Source organism: Castor canadensis, chromosome 5, assembly GCF_047511655.1.
Source record: "Castor canadensis chromosome 5, mCasCan1.hap1v2, whole genome shotgun sequence".
NCBI lineage: Eukaryota > Metazoa > Chordata > Mammalia > Rodentia > Castoridae > Castor > Castor canadensis.
The window spans coordinates 96617455-96623178 of NC_133390.1; the positions used below are offsets into that span (position 1 = coordinate 96617455).

At 37.7% G+C, this 5724-nt stretch overlaps 1 non-coding gene across 1 annotated transcript; it reads right to left on the reverse strand.

The window, feature by feature from the left end:
• Nucleotides 1-3598: 3598 nt before the first annotated feature.
• On the reverse strand, nucleotides 3599-3690 carry LOC141423786 (small nucleolar RNA SNORD88). Its single transcript, XR_012448594.1, has one exon. It is a non-coding gene; the product is annotated as a small nucleolar RNA SNORD88 (small nucleolar RNA).
• Between the last annotated feature and the right edge of the window lie 2034 nt (nucleotides 3691-5724).

The window sequence follows — 5724 nt, forward strand, 5'->3', positions numbered from 1 at the left end:
CCTGAATTAATGTAGGTGTGAGAATAATCTTACTTGAATCCAGTAACCACAGAAGTAGTCAGAGTGAAGGGAAGATAAGGGGACAGGATGTAAGTGCATGTGTGCAGAAGTGTGTACCTGTATCTGAGTGTTTGTCATGAGGAAGTCCTGAAGAAGAATCCATTCTTCCATGAGTAGCAACGTGAGGGTGCAAAGGAAAGGAATCATTCCTTCTAAAGGATCAAATTCTGAAAGTTTTTTTTTTTTTTTTGGTAATGTGAACCAGCCACAATGGGTCACAAACTTGGTTGACAAAACCTGTGTCTGAAGAGTTGCTTGCTTTAAAACCTCACTGTACTTTGGAAATTGTAGCACAAGACCTTGGAGACATGGTTTCATTTGACTTGAAAAATGTTATCCAAAATACTTTTACTATGAAGACATCCAGGCGATTTAGAATCAACATCTTTTCAAAGAAAGGAAACCATAAGCAATTTTTCCTCCACATGTTGCCAGGGTCAATGCTGCTTCAGTTGCCACTTCCTGAGCTTTCTGAAAGCCTTTTCTCCACAAATCATAGAACTTATCAGCCCCAAATGTCTCATTTTGCCAGTGGACCTTATCTAGTAATTGCTAGTTTTATGGCTTTCAATTGCTTTGGGGAAATTACTTTTGCAGACAAGAAAAGGCTGTTATGATCTTTAGACTCAGATTAAACTACTGAACTTTCAAAGAGAATCCTGCAACAGGAGGCTTACCACATGATAGAAAATATATGCATATAATTTGCTCTTACCATAAACATGCACGATATTGAGTTTTTCATTATTTGGGTTATGAATCATATTAAGGAATCACAGTCAACACAGTCTTTCTCTTTTCCTAAAATAGGTTAACTCATATTAGGTATTTTTCTAATAAAGAATATATTTTAGGGCTAGTGGAGTGGCTCAAGTGGTAAGAGTGCCTGCTTTGCAAGCATGAGGCTCTTGAGTTCAACCCCAGTGCTGCCAAAAAGAAATTAAATATTGACATACATATATACGTATGTATAAATATTAGAAGTCATCTACACTTTTCTCCTACTAAGTATGCATTTGTAAGTGTGAAATAGGAGATGAGTGACAGTTCTGATCATCAAAGCAGGAGCAGAATTGATAAGTTAAATCAACACTGAAATAATAATCATCGAATCAGTTAAGATTTTTAAAAAATACAGTAGTGAGACTGGCATTCTTATGGAAATGCTGGTGAGAGTGTGAAACCTTTCTAAAAAGCAATTTGACAATATACTTTTAATAGACTTACATTTTTTTCTTTTATTTTGTCATTTTTACATTTACTTACCTGTGTATACGTTGTGCCACCTCCCACCAGACTTGTTTTTTTTATATCTCTTACCACAGTAGTTCCGTTAAAAGAACTCTAATTAGATATGTAAGAGAAGATCTTTGAACAAATGAAACACAATTTCATTTTGAGTGTAGTATTAGTTGGAAGCAATCCAAATGTTGTCAGAAGAATGGATAAAACTTATATGATAAGATATGGTACTATATTGCAGAGTCAGAAAAATGATACAAAATGAAGATGCTAAATGCACAGAACATAATACATATTTTATGTATAATATATGTGTGTATACAGAAATATCTTTCCACTTTATTCATAGTCATAGTTTTGTTAATATAGACCTAAATGAACAGAAAAATTTTTTTTAGCAGTAATGGGGATTGAACTCAGGGCTTCATGCTTGCTGGGCAGAGGCAAACAGAAATTAATTCTTACTAAATCCACAAAAAAAATCACTATGTTAATATGATTATTGCTTTTGGTTTTACATTTTTTTTCTCTTCTGATCCCTCTAAAAGGAATACATATTAACTTTCATAAAATGAAAGTTCTTGTGAAAGGAAAAAAGAAGAATGGAAGGAAGGAAGGAAGGAAACAAGAAAGGAAGGAAGGAAGGAAGGAAGCAAGAAAGGAAGGAAGGAAGGAAGGAAGGAAGGAATGAAGGGCTGATCTCACAATGGGTTGGAAGTTAAATTCTTTTGTCTTTTAAGGAAATTATTATTCTAGAAAAGAAGAAAACAAGAAAATTTTTATTAGATTGCTGAATGTAATCAGATATGATTATTCTCCTTTTAAACTGTTTCATAGGAAACAGAAGAAAGGCAGGTGAGCTGACAGAATGAGAGCTAAGTGCTCACATTAGCTTCCTGGGAGCTCCCAAACAAAAGACAGAAGGGTAAACATGGTGATATTATCATCATGACTGATCATTGTTTGTCAGTCACCTCAGACTTAGTTCAAGTCTCTGTCCTTTAGTGAGGCCCTTCCCCAACTGGGCAGGTTTTATGAGTGCTTCTCCTGTGAATTCAATTACAGTCTGCTTACTCTGGTTTGGCCTGGAATTCATCTTTCTAGGACCGTGATTTACATCTTTTGTGTCTGTTGCTTGGTACTGCCTACCTCGCGGACTGCTTGGCTAATGTCAACAAAAGAGTGTATATTAGCCCAGACTCTAGATTGGAAAAAAAAACAAAAAACAAAACCAAAACTGACTCTGGAGAACTTGGTAAGGAAAAAAAAAAATCACTGGGAGCATCAAAGTCAGAGAGAAGACCAGAGCTCCAGATCCCAGCAGAAAACAAAGGAGGCACAGCAGAGCCAAGACCTTTTCATGAAAGGCCACCATCACCTCTGCTGTCACCATGACCACCCACTGCTGGCCAACTCTGTTCCCAATGTTGCTGATCTGGTGCGGACTCTTCTCCTCTGGGTCCTGGGATCTTAACTGCATGGATGCAGCTACAATGACTAATAGTCAACTGACCATATCCTGACAGACAAGAACTGGGACAGTCATGTGCTCAGCCACTCTACTACTCTAGCTGCTGGCACCAAGGCAATGTAATACTCATCTCCTTTTTTTAACTTTTTTTTTTTTAGGTATTCTGAAATTTTATTTTATTTTATTTTATTTTTCTTTTATTATTCATATGTGCATACAAGGCTTGGTTCATTTCTCCCCCCTGCCCCCACCCCCTCCTCTCATCTCCTTTTTTTAACTTTTTTTCCTGGCAGCACTGGGGTTTGAACTCAGGACCACATACTTGCTAGGCAGGCACTTTTACACTTGAGCCACTCCACCAGCTCCAATATTATAGAAACTAAGCTTCTAACAGGAGCTGAAATGTGACCTCTCACAATTGTTGGGAGTCTCCTCAAATCAGGGTGTTTGAATGGTAGGCAGCCAAAATGTCAAATACCCATTATGAATAGTGATGATGACATATACCATTCCTTGTCACTTGGTGGCAAGTTGATTATAAGCAATCCCTTCACCTTAGAAAGGGCGATTTTCCTTCTAACTGGGTAAGGAATTGTCTTCCTTGCCTATAGTGCCTGAATGAGCATCACTACCCAATGGTTAATTTACCAAAATACAATTCCACAGAGTAGACCAAGGAACCCCATTATAACACAGGAGATGAGTTGGTAGAAAAACAACAATGGAATCCATTGACCCTACCACTTATTGAACCATCCACAAGTGCACCACTGATCATTAACAGTGGTAGAATAAGCTTCTTTTTTTCTTTCTTTCTTTTTCTACCCCCTCCTCAGAGCCAGGGTCCTTCAAAGGTCCCAGGGGTACCATGTCCTCAGGCCAATATCAGAGCCCAGTGCTGGACATCATAGAATGGCTTCTTGAAGGTGTGGCACTAAAGTAGAGCTAATACCCCACAATGGTGGGGAACCAAACTTCAAGGTATAGCACATATATTAAACCAATGGTTGGTATACAGTGCTGAACTTAACAAATAGAATACAGAAGTCTAGGAAGCAAGAGACAATAGTCAAAGTCCCATCAAACATCACATTCAATGGTCCTTTGGAGAACTTATACTTCTTGTTTCCACAACTTTAGCCTTTGTGGGTCTTAATATCCTAGTTCCCAAAATGGGGTTAACCACCATGTACATAGAGCATCACCATATTTAAAGCTATGGGTTCCCTCTAGTAATTTTAGGCTACTTGTGCTAATAGACCCACAAGCACAAAAGGAATTGGCACACTATCAGGACTAATCAACTAATGATCATGAGAAGGTAGAGTTGATGTACAGAATGGGATAGGGAGGCATATATTCAATTCTTGGGTAATCTTCTGAGCATATATTAGCACCCCCATGCTCAGTTTTAGCCATAGATGGGCAATCACAGCTTAATAGCCAGTAGCTCAGAGCTTCCCATAGAAGGATGAAGACGTGGGTGACTTAACGAGGCAAGCCAAGTAAACTAGCCTAAGTACTGATGGAAAGAGATGGCAATTGAGAATGAGTGAGGGGGATGATGATAAGTATCAATCACCACCTCAGGACCAACTGTAGCAATTCATCCTGTAAGAGATGCTTAATCTGCTTTTGCTGAAAAGCACCAAGGGCTCACAAAATAACTAAAAGCAGGAGAAAAATTTGGTATCTCTGCCTTCATTTTGTATTTGTCTTTGCCCTAAGTCATTCTCTTTGCAGAAGTTCAGTGAACCCCAAACCATAAAACCATACAAAACCAATCACTATTTTGTTTAGGAATATATACATACACATACATACATACATACTTACATACATACAAACAGATAGATGATAGATAGATATAAAACAATAAATAGTAAAGGCATAATTTACCAAAATTCAGGATGGTAGTTATATCTGGGGAGAAGGACAAAAAGCTTCAAATGTAGTCATAAATTATTTTATTCAAGTGAGCTAAAGGGTAAATAAGTATTTACTATTCTTTAATTGCATATATACAAAAATGTGTTTACGATGAATATCACATAATAGAAAATTAATGAAGTTCATCCACTCTTTTTCCATTACTTATAATAACACAAGCCATTTCTAATAACTTTTATAGTAACCCTTCCTATACAAGATCATGACCTCTGCAATGGCAGGGGCCTGTTTTGGCCACATTGCTCACTCTGATTCCTTGCCACATCCATTTCTTGACAAGTGATGGGTCACTAACCAGAACTGTCACCTTTCATCCCATCATCTGGCCTAATGGCCCTACCTGCAGAGTTGTGTTTGAGCCGGGGAGGGGGGGCAAAAGATAGAGACCAACCATGGCCCACTGAACCCAAGATGACCTGCTCCATGGAAGGGTTTAGTGCCATCCTGGGAATAAAAAAGATTTTACCAACCCCAGACCTCAGTCCCTGGAGTCAGTGACTAAGTAATAAAGGATCTCTTTGTGTTTATTATTTATTTACATTTTGGGTAGTTCTTGGGTTTGAACTCAGGGCCTCCTGCTTGGTAGGCAGGCCAAATGCAGTCACATTTGAGGCACCAGAAGTTAGGACTTCAACATTTGAATTTGGAGGGAGAGTACATTTCAGTCCATAATAGGTATTAATATGGATCAAATATAATTTGACACATTGCTGTAAGTTCTGTTTTCTGAAAAATGTTCATTAGCCTTGAATGCAAGTCACTGAAAGAGTTGTACCTGGAGAATTCAAGAATTTGGGAAATTATTGCTGAGTTTTTTTCTGCTACAAAAATAAAACCTCTGTTTTTTTATTATTGGAGAACTGATGGTTTTCCAGCATTTTGAATGTAACAATGTTTATAAAGATTCAGTTTAAAGGGATTGTTTGAATTATTTTTCCTCATTTTCTTTCTCTTCAGGGTACATTCTCCTGACAAGTAATTTGTAGCAGTGACTGTGTTGA